Here is a 25,687-nt window from a genome sequence, read left to right on the forward strand (position 1 = left end):
GTATTAAGAACCAGGACTGTTGGCAGAGAGGAACCAGGGATGAGTCATTAAAAGATTGGAAGGGTTTCATAGGGGATCTAACCCAATTCTAATTTTAGAGGGTCAAACATAGGAATAAATGATACCTTTTATTTACCTTAGTGTCTCCTTACTTTGAAAATATTGTTTCCTAATAGATCATTCTTTGGTCAGTAAATTACTGTTTGAGAATTGAATGTAATTTCAACAGCATTTTCATGGCACTTTAAAAATAAGGAATGATAATTTTAAATCCTTTAGAAATGAAACTAGCTTGTTATATTTTGATCCCTCTGAAAGAGGCATAAGGAGAGATTTATTAACATCAATTTTCCACTTTTGATGCCCTCTGTAGGAGGTGCTAGTAAAATTCAGATATGTTCCCAAGGCCTCAATTTGAGTGTCCTGCTGAATGACTTACTCAGATGGAAGTGATAGAACTGTCCTTCCTCATCATGTGATAAGTGAGCTTATTGAGGATTTATGCTAAATAGAGCCCTTGATTATAAAGAGAGCATTTTAAACTCTTTTTAAACTTTCCTGCTTATATGCAACCATGCTGCTTAGGTTCCCTGACATTTCTGGTATGGCCAAGAATGTATCTATTGGCCACTCAGGAAAAATACTTCCCTTCAGAAGGCCCTTTTTGAAGTGGTAGGCTGTGTTGCTCCTGGCTACCTTTAATTATTCAAATAACTTCTATATCTTGAAATTGATGTTGTTCTCAGAATCCAGATGGCATGAAACATATTTTCTGTACATCTATGATCAAATATGCAGTTAAGAATTTTTTTTCAGAGTAGACCATATTGTCCAACTTATTAAATTTATTAATTTCAATAATATATTGGCCAGTAGGAGTATTACATATTTTGTACCTGAGAAAAATTTATTAGTATTAAAAAGTTTATAAACAATTCATCACCTATTCAGATGGTATAATGTGGCAATTTATTGTATACTAGGTGAATTTTGTTAACAGGGAATCCCCTGATGAAAAAAAATAGCTTAATATTAATTACTAGCTCCATCTGTGCAAAACAATAGAAAAACCAATATTTTAATACAATGACTTCATGCATGTCAGTTATCTTCAACATTAAATGCTACAGTTTTGTTGATGCAGTTTACCTGTCTATTAATTTAAATAATGCATGTCCTTACAGAGGTTAAAGCTATGAATAAATGAATTAAAATTAAATATAATGAAACATTTAAATAGGTGTAACATGAATCTGATTCATTCTCCAGGAATATATCCCGTATGCATGTATGTATATACAAATTAGTGTGCCATCTGCCAGGTTTTTACAGGTTGAGAATGAATTTTCTTTCCACACCTGAAAAGCATGTTGTGAATTCCTTGTAGTGAAAAGATTGTTCAGTTGAAAAGGTTGAGACAATTGGTGTAACTAATGCCTGGCAGTGGTCAGACTCAAAGAGTACCTTCAAAAGATAGGGGCAGGGGTCATCGTAAGAAAGATCATTTTCTATTTAAATTTTGAGCTCTCAAGCTAACATTTTGCTAATTATGACAACGGATGCTGCTCCAAGCACCAAGGGACCCCCTTTCATCCGTCCTTTTAAACTGCCGTAACCTGCCACCTGGTATGGTCTTTTTATATCCACTTTGTGTTCTGGCTTCAATAAATATTTATCGAAAAAATTAATGAAATATTCTGGAGAAGGGAATGGTGAGCAAAGAGGCTTTTCTTAGCTGTCAGTACAAGTCATCCCTGTAGTTCACTTATTTAGACAGTTTAGTACCTTACTCTGCCAAAATTCTCATACTAACCAAGGCATAGTCTTCAGAGCCTCAGAGGACATAAGGTATGGCTGGTAATCATTATTGCTAGAAAACATATGGACAACCAGTAGACTTTTCATTTAGGGAGTCTCTTGGGAGATAGTAACCAATTAATCCAAACTTTTCATTAAATAACACTGAGGAATGCAAATCAAACTCCCTTAGTTTACCGTGTTCTGCTGCAGCTAGGAAGAAATCCTCAGGTCTTTAGGCTCCACCAGCTTCTCAGATAGTAAAATTCTCTGTGGAGGGGGGGATGATATTGACATTCCACTATGAGTATTTAGCGCTAACTCAGAATTGTCGTTTATTGTTTAAAGCTGTATCTTATATGTATGTTTCTTTAGACATTATTTTGGGATGAGCTTTAAGGGTGGCTTCACTACACAGTGTAGTGTTTTTAGAACACAGGTACCATACTCCTGGGTGATTTGATTCAAAAATTGATTTTTCGGTTTCATAATTGTGTGACCTTAGACATAATTTTCAAATTACTTAACTTCTATCTCTAACATATAGTCATCCTTATACAATGGAAATGGGGCTGCTTACCTCTCATTAAGCATATGCTATAGAGTGAGATAGATATCGTGACATCATTAATTATTATTTATTGCTCATTCATTGAGGTACATAAATTAGAAGATTAAAAAGGATATTGGCCTTTTAAAAAGTGTGTGAATGGGCAATCACAGAATAAACATTAATGCAAATATAGATGCAGTTTCCCAAAGTCATTAGTAGTAAGCAAAAGTAAAATTAGAAACCACAGGATAATTTTTCTCCGCAGATTGTAGTATATGGTATAGCCAAAAGTATGAGGCAGTAGGCACCCTCAGACACCATGAGAAGGCAGGAGTAATGACTCATCTTTTGGGGGAGATAAATTTAAAGGCACCTCAAAATTGTGAATTGTAAAAGCATAGGCTTTTTGACCTAGAAATTTTACTTTTAGAAATCTATTCTAAGGTGATTTTTAGCCCCATGTGGAACAAATGTGGATGTCCCCTTAACCTCTCAAATCCCTCAGAAAAACATGATAAAAAACCATGCTAGTACAAAATAACAAATACGTAATAATCAAGTTCAAAAAGAAAGACATACACAAACACACAGACATATGCATGCACGTAAGTGAAATAAGATAGCCTCAGTTTCCAAAATTAAAAAAAGAACTGAAAATCCAGCCTGAAAAGTGGATAATAGATCATGTGAATTTTGATCTGGGAGCACTGAGGTTTTTATTCCCTCTAATGCACAGAAGACTTAACTTCTGGTTAAATGAGACCATGGGCTGGAACAAAGATTCTGATATAACACTTCCAACTGAAAAGGGGAACCCTAGGAAAAGTGGATAAGAAAAACTCTATCCATTTTGTCCTTTCAAAGTATCCAAAGAACTCTGTCTTTTCAGTGTAGTCAGAAAAAGAAAGAAAGAAAGAAAAGAACAGAAAAAAACTCTAATGTAAGGGCTTGGAGGCAAAATCTACAGCATTAGCCATCTGTATTTTAAGTGGTGGAGGCAGGATTTAAAAACCTAAAAGTGTTTTCAAGTTTCACTTACCCTTAATTCATAAATTTGCCTTTTTTCTTATAAAATTTATAGCCATATAACCAACTATATCTCTTATTTTGGAGGAGAAATAAAAATGAAGCCGAGAGATACCTTTTCCACTAAATTATAACAGTTGTATAGAATTTCATGACCAGGTTAAAAATCTAACCAGTCTGGCTCCAGAGACTTTTACCTAAATCATTTATGAAAACAACCCAGGCTGAGATGAGTTAGCAGATGCAACAAAATTATGGTAGTCTCAAAACCAGGAGAAAACTAAACAATTTAAAAGAAATTCTTTTTTTAAATCATTGAAGATATATAAGAGGGAATAGAAATCTTAACAAAAGAATATGATACCACAAAAAAATACTAGACAGACTTGAAAGAAATAAGGTAGAACATCTGAAAGTAAAAGAAAATATATATATAAAATTAAAATACCTCTTCAAGGAGAACTACAAACCACTGCTCAATGAAATAAAAGAGGATACAAACAAATGGAAGAACATTCCATGCTCATGGGTAGGAAGAATCAATATCATGAAAATGGCCATCCTTCCCAAGGTAATTTACAGATTCAATGCCATCCCCATCAAGTTACCAATGACTTTCTTCACAGAATTGGAAAAAACTACTTTAAAGTTCATATGGAACCAAAAAAGAGCCCGCATCGCCAAGTCAATCCTAAGCCAAAAGAACAAAGCTGGAGGCATCACGCTACCTGACTTCAAACTATACTACAAGGCTACAGTAACCAAAACAGCATGGTACTGGTACCAAAACAGAGATATAGATCAATGGAACAGAACAGAGCCATCAGAAATAATGCCACATATCTACAACTATCTGATCTTTGACAAACCTGACAAAAACAAGAAATGGGGAAAGGATTCCCTATTTAATAAATGGTGCTGGGAAAACTGGCTAGCCATATGTAGAAGGCTGAAACTGGATCCCTTCCTTACACCTTATACAAAAATCAATTCAAGACGGATTAAAGACTTAAATGTTAGACCTAAAACCATAAAAACCCTAGAAGAAAACCTAGGCAATACCATTCAGGACATAGGCATGGGCAAGGACTTCATGTCTAAAACACCAAAAGCAAAGGCAACAAAAGCCAAAATTGACAAATGGGATCTAATTAAACTAAAGAGCTTCTGCACAGCAAAGGAAACTACCATCAGAGTGAACAGGCAACCTACAAAATGGGAGAAAATTTTCGCAACCTACTCATCTGACAAAGGGCTAATATCCAGAATCTACAATGAACTCCAACAAATTTACAAGAAAAAAACAAACAACCCCATCAAAAAGTGGGCAAAGGACATGAACAGACACTTCTCAAAAGAAGACATTTATGCAGCCAAAAAACACATGAAAAAATGCTCACCATCACTGGCCATCAGAGAAATGCAAATCAAAACCACAATGAGATACCATCTCACACCAGTTAGAATGGCAATCATTAAAAAGTCAGAAAACAACAGGTGCTGGAGAGGATGTGGAGAAACAGGAACACTTTTACACTGTTGGTGGGACTGTAAACTAGTTCAACCCTTGTGGAAGTCAGTGTGGCAATTCCTCAGGGATCTAGAACTAGAAATTCCATTTGACCCAGCCATCCCATTACTGGGTATATACCCAAAGGACTATAAATCATGCTGCTATAAAGACACATGCACACGTATGTTTATTGCAGCATTATTCACAATAGCAAAGACTTGGAACCAACCCAAATGTCCAACAATGATAGACTGGATTAAGAAAATGTGGCACATATACACCATGGAATACTATGCAGCCATCAAAAATGATGAGTTCACGTCCTTTGTAGGGACATGGATGAAACTGGAAATCATCATTCTCAGTAAACTATCGCAAGAACAAAAAACCAAACACCGCATATTCTCACTCATAGGTGGGAATTGAACAATGAGAACACATGGACACAGGAAGGGGAACATCACACTTCGGGGACTGTTGTGGGGTGGGGGGAGGGGGGAGGGATAGCATTGGGAGATATACCTAATGCTAGATGATGAGTTGGTGGGTGCAGCGCACCAGCATGGCACATGTATACATATGTAACTTACCTGCACGTTGCGCACATGTACCATAGAGCCTAAAGTATAATAATAATAATAATAATAAAAAGAAAAAAAACAAAACAAAACAAAAAAAAACAAAACAAAAAATTAAAATAGAAAATGCAATGGACTGCTTAAATGATAGCCAGACACAGCTAAACAGGGGGTGAGAAAATGGGGAGACAGGTCTCAGAAAAAGCCCTAAAATGCAACCAAGAGCAATAAGAGGTTGGACACAGGAAAAACAGTTAAGTGATGTGGACAATAAAATGAAAATATTAAGCATTCATCTAAGTTTGTGTGTGTGAGAATAGAGAGGGAAGAAATATCTTTGGAAAAAATAGCAGCAAATATCCAGAACTGAAAAAGACATGATTATTCAGATTGAGTTCTGAGTAAGAGAAATAGAGCAGAAGTCTTCCTCACTGAGTGAGTTCTTCTGACTTACTCACTGACTCAGCCAATCAGTGGGTTTTCTCCATTCTCTCTTGCCAGTTCTTATAGTGTACTCCACACTTACAACTAGGAAGTCACTATATAGTACATCAGCGCACTCTTGCTCCTACCAGTTGAATTCTATTTTTATTTATTTATTTAATTTTATTTATTTATTTTTTTGAGACGGAGTCTCACTCTGTTGCCCAGGCTGGGGGCTAGGGTGCAGTGGCACAATCTTGGCTCACTGCAACCTCCAGCTCCCGGGTTCATGCCATTCTCCTGCCTCAGCCTCCTGAGTAGCTGGGACTACAGGCACCCCCCACCATGCCCAGCTAATTTTTTTTTGTTGTTGTATTTTTAGTAGAGGCGGGGTTTCACCATGTTAGCCAGGATGGTCTCGATCTCCTGACCTTGTGATCCGCTCACCTCGGCCTCCCGAAGTGCTGGGATTACAGGCGTGAGCCACCGCACCCAGCATTGAATTCTATTTTTAAAAATTCAGTTCTGTTTTGTCTGTAACTGTTAAGGAGAGTTGCACATGTTATTTTTATTATCCAGACCAATAAAATATCAACATAAAAGAAAAAATTGTGTCAAGAAAAACTAAATTGAATATTTTAGGAGAATTCCATAAAGGTATGCCACTTAAATAAAGCAGCTATAAAATTAGGTTTTGGAAGGAAGTCAGAAGTCATAAATATCTGGAATATGGTGAACACAACTGCTTCCTATAATGTCTTTTAGGTTCTTGCATTCACTGTAGAGACACTGGAATTGGAAATTGTAGAGAATGCATAATGATGCATAATGCGTGTCGTTCATGAAGGAAAGATAAGATAAAAATAAGACCAGTAGGTCTGTCTCAAAGGAAACGACTTGTCTATTTTAAAACATTTCCTAACAGTATAAATTAAATGCTTAAGATAGCTGGAGTGCAATGGTGCGATCTCCACTCACTGCAACCTCTGCCTCACGGGTTCAAGTGATTCTCGTGCCTCAGCCTCCCAAGTAGCTGAGATTATAGGCATGCACCACCATGTTCGGCTAACTTTTTGTATTTTTAGTAGAGACAGGGTTTCACCATGTTGGCCAGGCTGGTCTTGAACTCCTGACCTCAGGCAATCCACTGGCCTCGGCCTCCCAAAGTGCTGGGATTAGAGGTGTGAGCCACCAAGTCAGGCCTAATTGTTGTTTTAAATGATTCCCAACTTTAGCAAATTTTCCATTTCTCCAGTGAGCTAATGGCTATAATAAGAGATCTTCCTCTAAAAACAACAACAACTACAGGACATCAAAGTCAGGAACAAAGAGGAAATTACTTACCAAGAGAAAAAAAAAAAAAAAAACCCAAAACAATAGCAGAGTTCAAATCAGCAACTGTATCTATGATTCCACCGCCAAATCTAAGGTCATGATTTCCCCTATAATTTCTTCTAGGAGTTACAATTTTTAGCCCTTGCATTCAGGTTGTTGTACCGGCACCATTAGTTGAAGACTATTCTTTCTCCTTTGAATGGATATGGCAACTTTGTCAAATATCAATGGGCCACAGATTTGCAGATTGATTCCTGGACTTTCAATTCTTTTTTCTAAATTTATTTTTTATTTCAATAGGTTTTTAGGGAGCAGGTGGTGTTTACTATATGGATAAGTTCTTTAATGAAGATTTCTAAGATTTTGGTGCACCCATCACCCAGGCAGTGTACACTGTATCCAACATGTAGTCTTTTATCTCTCACCCGCCTCCCACTCTTTCCCCATAAGTCCCCAAAGTCCAATGTCTCATTCTTATGTCTTTGCGCTGGACTCTCAATTCTATTCCATTGTTTTACGTGTCTGTTCTTATGCCAGTATCACACTGCTTTGATTACTATAACTTTGTAGTAAGTTTTAAAATTGGGAAGTGTGAGTTCTCCAACTTTGTTTTTCATTTTTTAATATTGTTTTTGCTATCGAGGGCTCCTTGCAATTCCATATGAATTTGAGAGTCAATTTTTCCATTTCTGCAAAAAAGGCTATTGCAATTTCAATAAAGATTGCCCTAAATTTGTAGTCACTTGAGATAGATATTAACATCTTAACAACATTAAGTCTTTCAGTTCATGGACACAGGATATCTTTCCATTATTTTAGGTCTTCTTTAATTTATTTCAGCAATGTGTTATGGTTTTTGTTGTACAAGTCTTTCACCTCCTTAGCTACACTTATTCCCTAGTATTTTATTCTTTTAGATACTACTGTAAATAGATTTTTTTTGTTTTCTTTGTTGAATGCTTATTGCAAGTATATAAAAATACAACTGATTTTTGTCTGTTGATCTTGTACCCTATAACTTTCCTGCATTTGTTTATTAGCTCTAGTAACTTTCTGGTGGATTATTTGGGATATTCCTTTTATAGGATTATGCTATCTGTAAATAGAAATAGTTTTACTTCTTTTTTAAAAAGATTTGGATGCCATTTACTTCTTTTTCTTGTCAAATTGCTCTGGCTAGAACTTGCAGTGCAATGTTGAATAGCAGTGTTCAAGAAGCCATCCTTATCTTGTTCTTGATCTTAGGAAGAAAGCTTTCAGTCTTTCATCATTGAATCTTTCATTATGTTAGCTGCAGGGTTTTCATAAATGCCCTTTATTATGTTGGTGCACTGACTTATAAAAATATAACACTATTTGGGTATTTTTAAAAACAGAAGAAAAGGTCAGAAAATTCAGATATTTCAAAGGAGATTGAAATTAAAGCATTCTAATATCCTCAGATTTTTCTGAAGGAGATAGACAATTGGTCAACACTTGTTGACTTTATTACGTATTTTTTTAGTGCTTAAGTGTTTAACATGCTCACTTGAGTTATCAGAGTCTATATAAATAAGGAGGAAAATGCAGGAAATAGAAAATAAACAAATGTAATTACTCGGATCAAAGGAATTTTTACAAAGAGAAATTCTAAGATTTGCTTTTTAAAAAATCAATAGAATGTAACTGAATAGTATATAATTATGAAAGGGCCATGTGGAATATATTGAGAAAATGTGAGTTAAATAGATGAAAAAAAATACTCAGAAAATAATGGAAAGAAAGTTGTTCTACAATTTTAATAACAGGCACAATGGGCTTTATGGAATTTTAGTCTACCTGATATTGGAAGGATGCATCTCCCAGAATCAATGACAGCAGGAAGAGGACGACTGGGAACACCAGGAAAAAAGGAAGCTCAGAAGGAATTCAGGAAGCAGGAAACATTGCAACACACTTAGGCAGGAATAGCCTGGTCAGTATGTTGCCACAGCTGCTGTTGCTGTCATCACCTCTGTTACTGCTGCTACTGTGAGGATTCTGGCCTTCAAAATTTCTAGATTTCTTGTTTCTGTCACGTACAGTACAGAGTCTTGGGAGCATGGTATGAGGGGCTTGTAGGAAGGCATAGATTATATGGTGGAGGCAGGCAGTAGGAATTGGTCTCTAGCCAACATGATCAATAGTGGAAAGCAGAAATTCACCAAAAAGAAACTGGGGAGACTTTACGTAGAATAATATATGAGAATTTTTAAAAGTGTCTGGAAAGAGATAAGAATTAGAAGCAATTACTAATGTAGAAGGAAAAGGATAGACCAATCAGAGTTTTTAAAATTCTATATATTTATGTAGGTTTTTACATATTTTATGGTAAAATTGCACTCATGCGTGGCTTGTGTATTCTTTAAAAATAGGTCCTAAAATTATATTTAAAAAAGAACATTTGCCTTTAAGAGTTGGAAGTATCTACTCACAGCACTTTTAAATTTTCATGGGAATAATTGATGAAAATCCTGCTTCAGCAAAATTCAAGGAAGGAGAAATCTTCCTGGGACTGTAGAAATTTCACCGTTGGCTAATCTACTTTTTTTTTTTTTTTTCCCTTGAAATGCACTGGCTTCATCTACCTTTGAAGTTCCTTCTGTTGAAAACTCTAGATGATTTTTTCCTCCCTCTGAAGCCAGCTAGATACTTTGTAGTCAAACAAATTGTCAGAAAAATTGCTGAATCTGGAGATTTTGCTGTAGTAAAAATGTGGCCACTGCCTTCTCAAAGTAGCTCACCATTTGGGATTATATATGAAAACCCATGTAAAATAAAAGCTGTCAAAATGACAAAAAAAATTATGTCATGTTTGAATTATCATGTTTCTATGGAAATTTAGTTTTATATGTGTGTAGGGGTGTTGTCTGTGTCTATGTCTGAGAAAGAAGGAGCAGGGAGAGAGAGAGAAACAGACAAAGAGACAAAAACAAACAGACTGACTCACTTCAACTCTGTAAGGCCAATGTAGCTATTTGTATTCCAGGATAAACAATCTGGAGTATAAAATGGACTGAAATATGTACCTTTACTAATAATATTTATCTAACACTGTAACTGAAATTAATTGTCTATGGCATAAATCAAGAGAGTCACATTTTGGAGGTTTCTTCCTGTGATACTTGTGGATCCATTCACTGGTATTTGATTCATTTATTTACGCCTTTGGCAAACCTCCATTAAGTGTCTCTTGTGTGGTAGTTTTTTGTTTTTTTTGTTTTGGTTTTGGTTTTTTGGGTTTTTTTTGAGACGAAGTCTCGCTCTGTCACCCAGGCTGGAGGACAGTGGCGTGATCTCGGCTCACTCCAGCCTCCGCCTCCTGGGTTCAAGCGTTTCTCCTGCCTCAGCCTGCCAAGTAGTTGGGACTACAGGCACAGGTACGTGCCTCCATGCCCAGCTAATTTTTTTGTATTTTTAGTAGAGACAGGTTTTCACCGTGTTAGCCAGGAAGGTCTCTATCTCCTGACCTCATGATCCACGCGCCTCAGCCTCCTAAAGTGCTGGGATTACAGGCACGAGCCATCGTGCCCAGCCGTGTGGTAGTTTTTATACTAGACAATAAGGACCAGAGTGAATCGAACACAGGTTGAGGAGAGACACACAAGAAGCCAGGCAACCAATATAGGACAATGTGATCTGTGCTAGGATGTCCAGAAAGCTTTGGGGGCTCAGAAAGAAGACAATTACTAGATGGGAGTGAAGATTTGGTAAAGGAACATGTTAGGGTATGTCAAGAAATAAGCGAAAGGAGTCTAAAGGATAAAAACTCTAGTAGAAAAAGTAAAGAGATTTTAAGTAACATTAATTGATAGGATATGATCTCTGGGAGATTCTGGGGCAATGAGGCAGAGTATTTTAGGAATATCATTATTTCTAGTGGGTAGGACAGATTTCTGCTTGTAGCATGTGCGATTCTGGGTTGATGAGAGGGGAGCTGTAGTGGCCATCAGCTGTTTTTACTGTCCAGTGTCTATTAACCTTCTTTCAGGGAACATTAACCTGAACCCCATTCCGTTTGGGGAATTAGCTCCTTCCCCACTTCTGGTCCCTTTGGCTTTGTAGAACCTGGCACACATCTTGTACACACATGTACAAAGACACATACATACACACTCACACTCTCAGCATTCCTGAGGGGAGCACAGGATCTTGGACCAACCACTACTCTTCATGCCTTCAGCCGTCGTAGTTGGTCAAGACATGGGCATGTGACTTAATCAGAACTAAAGCAGAACTTATTTGGTAAATTTCCAGGGATGAGGTATTCACTTTTTTCTGTTAGGCCTGAAGCCTGGAGAATACTGGCGCTGGAGCTCCAAGCAACCCCTTGCTATCACGTGGCACTTTAAACTGAAGCCAGTATGACAGAAGGTATAGTAAAGAGATGGAGAGAAACCAACTCCTAATTATATTTTCTGGGCCCTAAATCCAGTCTTGTCATTTTATGTGAGCCAATAAATTCCCCTTTTTGCCTGAGTTGAGTTGTATTTTCTTTCACTTGTAACTAAGAATCCAATTGACACAGCCCCCAAAGAGGAAACAGTAAGGTGGGGAATGGAAGAGAACATGCTAATATTTATTAAGCAACTATTTTGTCCCCACCATGTAAAGCTAAGTACTGCTACTTTTTGTTTTTTCAATAAAGTTCACAATATTCCAGCAAACTAAATGACAGAACCCATCTCAACCCAAAGGTCTGCCTAATTCTAAATTCTATTCCTTTTACATAACACTGTGCTATCGGTTTGGGCTTTACTCCAGGCCAGCATTTCCAAAACTGTGTTTCAGGGAATACTAGTGTTCTTTGAGATGTTAATAAATGTTATGTGGGGAACAATTCTATTTTTGTCTTAGAAACCCTTAATATAGAAGAAAATATCAAACATATTTATGTATTGATGTTTTCGTTTCATACGTCTTAAGTGAATCAAAGGGTCTGATGAGACATCACCCACAGAATGAATTATGGATGGCTAAAAATTATACATTGGTGCACAGGCAATGTTTTCAAAATACACAGTTGATATGGTTTGGTTCTGTGTCCCCACCCAAATCTCACTTTGAATTGTAATAATTCCCGTGTGTCATTATCTGACCAGGTGCAGATAATGAATCATGGGGGCAGTTTCCCTCATGCTGTTCTCATGATAGTGAGTGAGTTCTCATGAGCTCTGATGGTTTTATAAGGGGCTGCCCCCTTTGTTCAGCACTCATTCTTTCTCCTGCCACCCTGTGAAGAGGTGCCTTCCACCGTGATTGTAAGTCTCCTGAGGATTCTGCAGCTTAAGAACAAAGTAACACAACAATGTACTGATTTATAATTTTTATATCTTTATTTGAGGACTTAAGTTTGTGCATCCAACTTGTTCTGGGGATCTTATTCTATGTATTGCTGTTAGAGGTTTATACCACATGTGGCTATGTGGCTGTCAAAGGGAAATTTTGAATTAAAAAAAAACTAATTGTTCTCAAATAAAACAATAAAGAAAACCAGAATTATTCTAAGTGAATGTGATTAATGGCAACTATAAACTCACCCTAAAAATTGTGAGGTGAACTTTTTAAGAAGAAATAATTACATATTTTGGAAACTGCCATTTCTAAGCATTAAAACATTAAATTTGTGTTATTCTCTTTGCTACAATTTACTTTTGAAAAATGAGAATTTTGGAATATCCTGGAAGTTAGACAAAATATTGGAATATATTTGATGCTGTGCTGAAAATGAAGATCTGACTCAGAAATATTCTTACTATGTAGTAACTGCATGAGAAAAGACATAGAAATGCTGTTCTGTTACAAAGGATGCATAATTTTATGCCATGTTATATTATAAAAATGTATAAATATGGTTTGCTTAATGTAGATATTTTAATTCTATTTGTTCTTAATTTTTAAAAATAATTTAGTATCTTTAAAGGCACTTTAGTTCTGTTATAAAATTTTGAAGACATACAAATAATTTCTATTTCTTACAGAAATTATTTCACCTAACACCCTTTTGGTTGTCTTTTACAATGTAAGGGAGACTTTCTTTTTTGTATCTATTATTAGTTTTGCAAGTGGAAGGAATTGCCTGATGATTTTTCTGCCCTTAAAAATGTGAGGAGGTTGTGTAGGAGGCTCCTTATTCTACTGCCACATCTCTGGACAGTCACTGTCCTGCCCTCTATCAAAGGGACTTATGAGAATCTTGGGCTGTTGGCAGCTTGGGTACTTTCCTCAGAGGCTCAGTTGAAAGACAATGGAATACAGTCTTGTCTGCTGGATAATCAATGTGAAATGGGTTGCTTCTCTCCGAGGGGTTCTAGACAGGGCGAGTTTCATGAACTTTCCACCTCTGCATTTAATTTAATGCTGAGCTGCTACTGTCTTGAAATTCTTAATAATTTTGAACATGGTTCCCTGCATTTTCATCTTGCACTGTGCCCCATAAATTATATAGCTGTTCCTACTTATAGGAGCTGAGTACATATAGTAAATAAAGTGGACAAAAATAGTTGTTTTCATGAGACTTACATTCTATTAGAGGAGAGAGAAAATAAACAGCATAAAGAAGTATGAAATTTAAAAGTTTTAAAATAGGAGATCAAAACGTGTGTATATGGGTGGAGTTTGAAATTTTAGACAAGGTGGCTAAGAAGTCTTAAATGAGAATGTGACATTTGAATAATGACCTGAACATAATGAAGGAGTAAATCACAGTAAGACATGATAGAAAAGTCTTCCAGGAAAAGGGACCAGCTTGCGCAAAGCCTGAGGGAAGAGGGTACGTAGAACAGTAAGCTGACCAAGGTAGCTGGAGAGATAAATGAGCAGAAGAGTAGTTGAAGATGAGGTCAGAGAAGATAATAAAAGACTTTGGATTTATTCTAAGTGTAATGGGAAGTCACAGGATGGTTTGGGCAGAAGAATGACATAATCCAAAAGGATCACAGTGGCTGCTGTGTTGAGAATAGACTGAGGGAACAGAACTGACTGGATAAGAATAGCTAATGGCACCTCAGTGAAGATAATGTAAGTTGTCCACTCAATAGAAACTACACAGTCTATGGTTCATATGCTCCTAGATGCTGTTGAATCATGAATCTTGCTCTAGTGAGTGCTAGAGTAGAGGTGGATTTTTCTAGATTTTAACTTGGCTTCTGTCTTCTGGTCTAGTCATCTTATCTCAGGCCCATTGACCTTTCTCCTTCTATACAACCTCTCTATATCTTACCACTCCAACTGGGAATCATTTCCAGTCTGTGGGCAGAGAGAAGTTGGGTCCTACCAATGTTACGCATCCAAACAGTCTCCTACTCAAAAGTGAACTGGCTACTTAACCCAGGCCTCACTAGTGAAAGCTAGGAATAGAGCTGTGGAAAAAAAAAAAAAAAATAGGTCAATGAGGGCTGGGCATGGTGGCTCATGCCTATAATCCCAGCACTTTGGGAGGCTGAGGCAGGTGGATCATCTGAGGTCAGGAGTTTGAGACCAGCCTGGCAACGTGGTGAAACCCTGTCTTTACTAAAAATATAAAAATTGGCCGGGCGTGGTGGTAGGCACCTGTAATCCCAGCTACTCGGGAGGCTGAGGGCAGGAGAATTGCTTGAACCTGGGAGGCAGAGGTTGCAGTGAGCCGAGATTGCGCCACTGCACTCCAGCCTGTGTGACAAGAGTGAAACTCCATCTAAAAAAAAAAAAAAATAGGTCTATGAGAAGACGAAGTCCCCACTAAGTTCTCTGAATGCTTGGGAGTCATTTGAAAAAGCAGATTCTGAGGAAGAAGAGTGAGAAAATGGTCAGCATGACTAGCGAATGGGAGCTTCTTGTCAAAGTGAGGAGAATTTCCATGAGTGGCAATGGAAGGATATACCCTCATGGCCATGTTTCCTGTTATATGGGAATGTACAACATATTAGCAGGATACTACAGGAAGGGCATATGCATACATGATTCCAATGGGCTGGGGGTTGGTGAAAAGACCCCGTTTTTTCCCCTTTATATTTTCTGATCACCAGTGTTTTCTGTACATTTCTTTTTTTTTTTTTCTTTTGAGATGGAGTTTCACTCTTATTGCCCAGGCTGGAGTGCAAAGGAGTGATCGTTGCTCACTGCAACCTCCACCTCCCAGGTTCGAGCGATTCTCCTACCTTAGCCTCCCAAATAGCTGGGATTATAGGCATGCGCCTCCATGCATTTCTTTACCCACCTGGCTGCCGTGGCACTCACCCAGGCATTCACTCTATATTTTATCAAGCACCAGTGCTCAGTGCACATTTGATAATTGCAAGTAAAAGACCTCAGTTTAAAATTTCTCATAGAGAAAACTTGATTGACCGAATTTGGGTAAAATTTCCAACTCTGACCAAGGAAGTTTTAGTCATTGGGATCAAGATCAGCACAGCTTTCTGGGAGTGTTGGGTCATATAATTTATTTAAGAAGAATTTTGCCTGAAAGGAATGCTGAGATTCCCTAGATTACTGTGTAATCATTGTATGCATTCTATTGTATAAACATAGTAAAAGGTATTTTAGAAGCTATTCTACAGTTGTGGAGTCTATACAGTCTAGGGATATACATGTAGAGAAAAAGTGGCTTTTTTATTAATTTTTTTTAACTTTGGATTATGGCAAAGACTAACTCACTCTATAACTCTGTCTTGACATTGTGATAAATTTCATTTATAAAGTAAATCAGCTGCTTAGATGACCACATTAATTAACATGATCAATTATTCTTTTTTAATCATATACGCTTAGGAGCAAATTTTTTTCAACTTTTATTTTAGATTCAGGGGGTACATGTGCAAGTTTGTTAAAAGGGCATATTGTGTGATGCAGAGTTTTGGAAGACAATTCATTCCATCCCCCATATACTGAGCATGCTACTTAAAAGTTCATTTTTCAAACTTTGTCCCCCTCTCTTCCTCCTGCCTTGAGCAATTTTCAGTGTCTAATATTTATATCTTTGTGTCCCTGAGTACCCAACGTTTAGCTCCAACTTATAAATGAGAATGTGCAGTATTTGTTTTTCTGTTCCTACTTTAATTTGCTTAGGATAATGGCCGCCAGCTGCATCCGTGTTACTACAAACGTGATTTTATTATTTTTTATGGCTGCATAGTATTCAGTGTTATATATGTATCACCTTTTCTTTGTCCAATCCACTGTTAATGGGCACCTAGATTGATTTCATGTCTTTGCTATTATGAATAGTGCTGCGATGAACATACTAGTGCATGTGTCTTTTTGGTAAAACAATCTGTTTTCTTTTGGATATATACTCAATTGTGGGATTGCTGGTTTGAATGGTAGTTCTGCTTTCTGAGAAATCTCCAAACTTATTTCTTGGGAAAAAAAGAACTCTCCAAACTGGTTTCCACAGTGGTTGAACTAATTTACATTCTCATAAACAGTGTATAAGTATTCCTCCTTTTCCACACCCTTGCCAGCACCTGTTATTTTCTGCCTTTTTAATAACCATTCTGACTGGTGTGAGATGGAATCTCATTTATGGTTTTGATTAGCAATTATCTGGTGATTAGTGATGTGGGGCATTTTTTCATGTTTGTTGGCTGTTTGCATGTCTTCTTTTGAGGAGTATCTGTTCATATCTCTCTCATTTTTCAATGGGATTATTTGGTTTTTGTTTGAGTTGTTTAAGTTCCTTATAGATTCTGGTTATTAGACCCTTGTTGGATGCATAGCTTATGAATATTTTCTTCTATTCTGTAAATTATCTGTTTACTCTGTTGATAGTTTATTTTGCTGTGCAGAAGCTCCTTAGTTTAATTAGCTACCACTTGTCCATTTTTTGTTTTGTTGAAATAGACTTTGAGAACTTAGTCATACATTCTTTCCCAAGGTCGATGTCCAGAATGGTGTTTAGATTTTCTTCTAGGATTCTTATAGTTCAAGGTCTTATGAACTAATCGATCTGAAGTTAATTTTTGTATATAGTGACAGGTAAGGGTCCCGTTTCATACTTCTGCATGTGGTTAGCCAACTATCTCAGGACTCTTTATTGAAAAGAGAGTCCTTTTCCCATTGCTTATTTTTGTCAAATATGTCAGAGATCAGATGGTCATAGGTGTGTGGCTTTACTTCTGAGTTCTCTATTCTTTTTCATTGGTCTACATGTATGTTTTCATACCAGTACCATGCTGTTTTGGTTACCATAGGCATATAGTATAGTTTGAAGTCAGGTAATGTGATGCCTTCTGGTTTTTTTTTTTTTTTTCTTTTTGCTTAGGATTGCTTTGGCTATTGAGGCTATTTTTTGTTCCATATGAATTTTAGAATAGTTTTTTCTACTTAAAGAAAAATAACATTGATAGTTTTGTAGGAATAATGTTGAATCTCTAGATTGCTTTGGAGAGTATGAACATTTTAATGATATTGACTCTTCCTATACATGACTATTGAATGGTTTTCCATTTGTTTCTGTTATCTATGATTCCTTTTAGCAGTGTCATGTAGTTCTCCTTTTAAATCTCTTTTGCCTCCTTGGTTGACTGTATTTTTAGGTATTTTATTATTTTGAGGCTATTGTAAATGGGATTGCATTGTTGATTTGGCTCTCAGCTTGGTTTTTGGTGTATAGAAATGCTACTAATTTTTGTAAGTTGATTTCGTATCTTGAAACTGCTGAAATCATTTATCAGTTCCAGGAGCCTTTTGGTGGAGTCTTTGGTGTTTTCTATGCATAGAATCATATTGTCTGCAAAGAGAAATCGTTTGAATTCTTTTACTATTCAGATGCATTTTGTTTCTTTCTCCTGGGTGATTACTGTGGCTTGCACTTTCAGTACATGTTAAATAGAAATGGTAGGAGTGGGTATCTTTGTCTTGTTATAGTTCTCAGGAGAAATCCCTCCAGTTTTTGCCCATTCAGTATGATGTTGGCTGTAGGTTTGTGATAGATGGTTCTTATTATTTTAATAAGATAGTAAGATGGCTCTTATTATCTTATTATATCCCTTTGATGCCTAGTTTCTTGTGGGTTCTTATCATGAAGGGATTTTGGATTTTATCAAAAGCCTTTTCCATATGTATTGAGATGATCATATGGTTTTTGTTTTTAATGTGGTGAATCACATTTATTGATTTGCAAATATTGAATCAACCTAGTATCCCAGGAATGTAGCCCACTTGATCATGATGAATTAACTTTTTAATGCGTTGTTGGATTCAATTGGCTAGTATTTTGTTTAGGATTTTTGTGGCAATGTTCATCAGGGATATTGGCCTGCAGTTTTATTTTTTTGTTGTGTTTTGCCGGGTTTTGTTATCAGGGTGATGGTAGCTTTGTAGAATGAGTTATGGAAGAGTTCTTCCTCCTCAGTTTTTGGAATAGTTCCAGTAGAATTTGTACCAGCTCTTCTTTGTGCGTCTGGTAGAATTCGGATGTGAATCTATTTGATGAAGGGTGTTTTTGATTGGTGGATTTTTTTATTACTACTTCAATTTTCGAACTTGATATTGGTATGTGATATAGTTTAAATATTTGTCCTAGCCTAAATTTCATGTTGAGTTCTAATCCCTAATGTTGGAAGTGGGGCCTGATGGGAGGTGTGTGGATTATGGAGATACATCTTTTATGAATGGCTTAGGCCATCCCCTTGGTGAAAAGTGAGCTATTGTTCTGAATCCACGTAAGATCTGATAATTTAAAAGTGTGTGGCACCTCCCACTCTGTCTCTTTTGATCCCGCTCTGGCCATCTGACATACTTGCTTCCCATTTGCCTTCTGCTGTGACTGTAAGCTTCTTGAGGCTTCCCCAGAAGCTGAGCAGATGCCAGCACCATGCTTCCTGTAAAGCCTGCAGAACCATGAGCCAATTAAATCTCTTTTCTTTATAAATTACACAGTCTCAGGTATTTCTTTATAGCAATACAAAAACAGCCTAACACATTCTGTTTAGTGTTTGCATTTTTTCCTCATCCAATCTTGGGAGATTGTGTGTTTCCAGGAATTTATCCACTTCCTCTAGGTTTTCTAGTTTCTGTGCATAGAGATGTTCATAATAATCTTGAGGGTCTTTTTTTTAATTTTTATAAGATTGGTGGTAATGTAATCTTTGTCATTTTTGATTGTGCTTTTTTGGATCTTCTCTTTTTTCCCTTTGTTAATTTATCTACTGGTCTACTGATCTTGTTTATTCTTTCAAATAACAAACTTTTGGTTTTGTTAATTCCTTGTATGGATTTTTGGATCTCAATTTCATTCAGTTCTACTCCAATATTATTTCTTTTCTTCTGCTAACTTTGGGTTTAGTCTGTTCTTGTACTTTTATTGCCTCTAGGTGTGATGTTAAATTGTTAATTTGAGATCTTTCTAACTTTCTAAGGTATGCATTTAGTGGTATAAGCTTTCCTCTTAATACTGCTTTTGCTACGTCCCAGAGATTTTGGTACATTGTGTCTCCCTATTCATTTATTTTAATGAATTTGATAATTCCTGACCTAATTTCGTTGTTTACTCAAAAGCCATTCAGGAGCAAATTGTTTAACTTCTAGGTAGTTGTATAATTTTGAGAGATCTTCTTAGTATTGGTTTCCATTTTATTCTACTGTGGTCCAAGAGTATGGTTGGCATCATTTCAGTTTTTTTGAATTTATTGAGATTTGCTTTATGACCAAGCATGTGTTTGATCTTGGAGTTTATTCTGTGTGCAAATTAGAAGAATATAATACTGTGGTTGATGGTTGCAGTATTCTTTAGATGTTTATTAGGACCAATTTGTTAAGTGTCCAATTTAAATCCAGAAATCGTTTTCTGCCTTGATGATCTAACTAATACTGTCATGGGGGTGTTGAAGCCCTCCACTATTATTTTGTAGCTGTCTGAGCCTTTTTGTAGGTCTAGAAATACTTATTTTATCAATCTGGATGCTCCAATGTTGGGTACATATATATTTAGGATAGTTAAGCCTTCTTGTTGAATTGAATACTTTATCATTATGTAACACCCATCTTTGTCTTTTTTACTGTAGTTGGTTTAAAGTCTGTTTTATCTTATATAGGAATCATAAACCTTGCTCTTTGTTTATTTTCTGTTTGCATGGTAGATCTTTCTCTAATGCTTTACTTTGAGCCTGTGGGTATCATTACATGTGAGAGTAGTCTACTGAAGACAGTAATTAGATGAGTCTTCTTTTTTTTAATCTAACTTGCCAGTCTGTGCCTTTTAAGTAAGGCATTTAAAACATTTACATTCGGGGTGGGGGGAGGGGGGAGGGATAGCATTGGGAGATATACCTAATGCTAGATGACAAGTTGGTGGGTGCAGCGCACCAGCATGGCACATGTATACATATGTAACTTACCTGCACATTGCGCACATGTACCATAAAACCTAAAGTATAATAATGATAATAATAATAATAATAATAAAAGAAAAAAAATTACATTCAAGATTAATATTGATATGTGAAGTTTTGATCCCATTGTTAAGTTGTTAGATGCTTATTTACAGTTTTTATTATGTGGTTGCTTTATAGGATCTGTGGGTTAGGTACTTAAGTGTGTTTTTGTGGTAGCAGGTATTTTTTGGTTTTGTTTCCAAGTTTAGAATTCCCTCAAGTATCTCTTATAAGGCTGATCTAGTGGTAACAAATTCCCTTAGCACATGATTGTATGAAAAAGATTTTATTTCTCCTTCACTTATGAAGCTTAGTTTGGCAGGATACGAAACACATGGTTGGAATTTCTTTTCCTTAATAATGCTGAAAATAGGCTCCCAATCTGTCCTAGCTTGTGAGGTTTCTGCTTAGAAGTCTGCTGTTAAACTGATGGGGTTCCCTTTGTATGTTACTTGATTTTTATCTCTGTCTGTAAGATTTTTTTCTTTAGCATTGACCTTGGAGAGTCTGCTGACTATATTTCTTAATGATGTTTGTTTTGGGTAGTATCTTGCCAATTTTCTCAGGAATTCTTTTATCTGGATGTTAATCTCTCTAGTAAGATGAGGAAAATTTTCTTGAATTACTGCCATATGTTTTCCAGCTTGTTTACTTTTACTCCTTTTCTCTCTGAAATGCCAATAATTCATAGATTAGGTAACTTTATATAATCTCATATTTCTTGAAGAGTTTTTTTCACTTTTAAAAATTCCTTTTCTTAAATTTTTGTCTGACAGAGTTAGTTCAAAGGAGTGGTCTTCAAGCTCTGAAATTCTTTCCTCTGCTTGGCCCCATCTATTAATAAAGCTTTCAAGTATATTTTGATATTCCTTAAGTGAGTTTTTTAATTCTAGAAACTGTAATTGATTGCTTTTTAGGATGTTTATCTCCTTCTTTGTTTCCTGGATGGCTTTAGAAGTTTCTTTGTGTTGATTTTCAACTTTGTCTTGGATCTCTTTGAGCTTCATTGCAATCCATACTTTGAATTCTTTGTCTATCAGTTCTGAGTTTCCATATTCCTTAGGGACCACTGCTGGAGAGCAAGTGTGATCCTTTGGTGGTGACACAATATTCAGATTTTTCATGGTGCCAGAATTCTTGTGCAGATTCTGTCTCATCTGGAGATGCTGGCACTTCTAATTTTTGTATGCATTTTTTGGCATGATAGATTTTTATTTTTCTTTCTTTCCATATAATATTATTATTTGCTTATTCTTTCCTTTTCCCTTTCTTCCCTCCCTAGAGGGTGTGAACTTAGAAGATACTGGGTAGGGTCTTTTGGCTTTGCTTCTATAGCCCTGTGTATTGGGCTGTGCAGTTTGACCTACAAGCTAGCAGATGGCACTTATAGGAAGAAGCTGGCTTCAGTCAATGTGGCTGGCTATATACTTTTCCTGGTTTACCAGGAGAAGCTCTCTGTTACCTCGGGCAATGGGCTTATTTGTGGAGTTCACAGTGGTCTTAGCTCCTTGCTCAGTTCTAGGGGAGCAGGGGCCAAGATTAGCAGGTAAGTCTGCCTCCCTGTGCTTCTCCAATGGCAGGGAGAAGCACCAGCACTAAGGGAGAATCCAATGGGTGGCTACCAAGTGCCCAGAGGTGTGCCTAGGCATGGAGCTGGTAAACCTAAGCCCCAAGTTCTCCGCTTGGGGATGAGGGGCATCCCAACTTTTAATCCATGAGAGTGGGTGCACCAGATACCTGGAGATATGCCTGGGTGTGTAGCAGAGAGGGCCCCCTTTCACCAGAATCTCTGCACAGGAAGGGTGGGGCAGTACAGGCTGCTGTTCCAGGCAAGTGGCTGCCCTCCATGCCTAAAGATCTGCCTCAGTCTACAGCATAGAGGACCACCCTGCACCCAGATCTTTGCTCAAAAAAGGCATTTTGTCTCGGGCTGCTCAGTTAGGTGAGGTGGTACCCCAGATACCTAGAAATTTACATGCACATGGAGCAAAGAAAGACTTGCTGCACCACAATCTAGGTCCAGGAAGGGCAGGGCAGCTCAGGCTGCTAAACTAGGTGAATGGGTGCTCTAAATGCCTGGATATCTTCCTGGGCACGGAGTGGAGAGGGCCCCACTGCACCTTGATCTATGTTCATGAAGGGTGGAACAGCTCATGCTGATGATCTAGGCAATCAGGTACTCTAAATGCCTGGCTATATGCCTGGGGGTGGAGTGGAGATGGCCCCATTTCACCATGATTTCAGGGAAGCAGGCTGGGGCACCCAGCAATGGCATCCACAGACTGGTTCCAGGTCACCAAACTGGACCTACCTGCAAGTCTCACTGCCTAGGATAAACTGCAGCTGTAGCAGCTCTCCCCACCCTAGACTTGTCACAAGGAAGAGCACAATTCCAGCACCTACTGTTGAGGTGCTTTCCAAAGTTCTGGCTCTGGAGGCCACAACCTGGCCCCAGAGCAGGCACTCCAATGTCTGGCCTGAGACTCAAATGCCTGTGTGACCATGCTGCCAGGTTGCCAAAGAATGGCTGACCAGATCATGCAACCAGTTTAAAAATGTTGTCCTCCTCTCAATCCCAGGTCTAGGAAAATGTCTGAAGCTTTTCCCACTGTCTTTCCCTCATGGCATCTCCAAGCCTCTCCTCAAGTTAGTTTCAGGGTTTGAGAGAAACAAAGTGCTCTCCCTTGGGTTGCTCAGATCCCTAGTGGAAAGGTGAGTCATATAGGGCAGCTCTCTGCATCTCTCACTTACTGAGGCTTCACTTACTTTTGTCAGGCAGATGCCATCATAGGGCTTTTTGCCAGCATTCTCTCTGAGATCTTGAATGCTTTTCATTATTTCAGTAGATTCCTGTTTTCCTTCTTGAATTAACATTGAGTTTATCTTTATGCACTATCTGTCTATTTCCAAGTGGCTGAGGCGTGGTAAAAGCATATAACCTATCATCTTGGGAAAAAATGGAAGCAAAATTATGTAAGTTATGAATACCATGTTGTAGGATAATAATATAGATGTATTTTTGCTTAAAGCCAAACTTTTTTATGTTGTGTTGTCATTGTTGTGGGGTTTATTTGTTTACTAAACTCTGCAAGAGATAAAATCAGATTACACTGTAATATTTGCTATAAGAGGTATTTTCTTCTACTAATTGCAAGCTAAAAATAAGTTTACCAATGGCTCCCTGTTAGGAACTTAAAAATACAATTTCGAATGTTTCTTACAAGCACTAAAGGACCATAAAACTCTTCTTTGCATATAAGGATGGCAAAGAGCTCAATTTTTTTCTGAGCAATTTTGTTCCCTTTTCTGAATGGTAAATTTAGTATTATTGAATAATAGACTACAATGATTTAATCTTGAATGATTATATCAAAGGACACTTAGGTTATTTTATTTATTTCCAAGAGTATTTCTTGTATTTAGTTTATGCTTGCTTATACGTGATAGAACATATATGAATCTATCTATTCTGGATTACCAATATTGAATAACAAAAAGGATGTTTGGAAGATTATAGACAAATATTTAGAAAGCATATTCTGCTTAAAATTTTAATTTTCATAGAGTCATGAGTAATCAACTCATAACTAACCTATAACTTAATGTCGATGCCCCAAAGCTAAAGAGAAGGTCCATAGGAAAATAAGAAAATATATGTAAAAAGAAGTACTTCTAGACACATGAAATTTCAGTGCAACAAATAGATAAATCTAGAACTTCATTTAGAATTATTTTCCATCTATAATTTGACTTATCAGCACCATTTGTTGATATCACACAATAAAAAAAGATTTCAAAATTCAGTGGGCAACATATTTAGAATATAAAATTCTAAACCCTGCCTGATACTAATCAGGAGTAAAAGCAAAATAAAATATTTTAAGGCTTTCAAATCTTGAATTTACCTCTCATGTTCCTTTTCTGAGGATGGTTCTTAATGATATCATTTGTGATAGTGAATCAGAAAACAGAAACAGAAACTAAGAAAGACAAATTGTGCAATATAAGAAGCGAGGAAATTCACCCTGGAAGCTAAAGAAAACAGACTCTAGAATGACAGTGTTTAGTAAACATAGAAAATAATTGGCAGTCTTAGAATAGGAATTTAGTGGGCTACAAGACAAACATCTTTGGAAGAATTAAATGGACATCAGCAAGATGATTGAATAGGGAGCCCCAGCCTCTCCTTCCTCTAAGGAGAAACCAATTCAACAACAATACAGACCATTTCCCTTTGTGAGAAATCCAGAAACCAACTAAAAGGTTCCAGCATCCCAGGCAAACACAAACCCAGCTGCACCAATGCCAGTAGGAAGATTCATGGCAAACACTTACCATAGGCCCTCTTCCTCAGTACAATGCAATTGAGAGAAAACTCCCAGATCTCAGTTTCTCCCTTGGAATGGAAAGAGAAGACTGAAACATATGTCCAATGTTGAGACTTTTTCAGGAGCTGCCCAAGGGACTGGTTTATGTCCTGACTAGATAAACACTGACAGGAAAGGGTGCCAAGTTGAGAGCTGCTGAGAACAAAGGCAAACATTTGGACCCCTCGCTGGCCATGGTCCCTTCCTCTGGCTCAGTAAATAAAGAGTAGAAGAAAACCTCTAACTCCTCGCTTCCTCCTGGAGAGGAAAAGAAATAAAACCAGCAACCAAATTTCTGGCTTTTGGCAGCCTACCTGAGAGGACTAGTTTTTATCTTGCTATCTCAGAGCCATATATGACAAGCCCATAGCTAACATCTTGCTCAACAGTTAAAAACTGAAATATTTTCCTCTCAAATCAGGAACAAGGCAAAAATGCCCAATCTTGTCACTTCTATTTAACATAGTTCTTGAAGTCCTAGCTAGAGCAAATAAGCAAGACAAAGAAATAAAAGGCAATCAAGTCAGAAAGGAAGATGTAAAATGATATCTATTAGTAGATTACATGGGTACACAAAAAATTCTCAAGATTCCACAAAAAAAAAAAACCTGTTAGAACTAATAAATTCAGCAACGTTGCAGGATCCAAAATTACCACAAAAATTACTTACATGGCTATACACTAACAATGAAATATCCAAAAAGAAAATTAAGAAAACAATCCTA

At 37.1% G+C, this 25,687-nt stretch overlaps 1 long non-coding RNA gene across 1 annotated transcript in view; it reads right to left on the minus strand.

Annotated features, from left to right (window-relative positions):
• Nucleotides 1-25,190, minus strand: part of LOC134739951 (uncharacterized) — a 47,701-nt gene extending 22,511 nt beyond the window's left edge. Inside the window, exons 1-2 of the long non-coding RNA XR_010127113.1 lie at nt 24,931-25,190; nt 1,996-2,067 (exon numbers count right to left, since the gene is read on the minus strand). This is a non-coding gene — a long non-coding RNA (uncharacterized LOC134739951). The remainder of the gene's footprint in view (nt 1-1,995; nt 2,068-24,930) is intronic.
• Nucleotides 25,191-25,687: the final 497 nt, after the last annotated feature.

Source organism: Pongo pygmaeus, chromosome 7, assembly GCF_028885625.2.
Source record: "Pongo pygmaeus isolate AG05252 chromosome 7, NHGRI_mPonPyg2-v2.0_pri, whole genome shotgun sequence".
NCBI classification, from domain to species: Eukaryota; Metazoa; Chordata; class Mammalia; order Primates; family Hominidae; genus Pongo; species Pongo pygmaeus.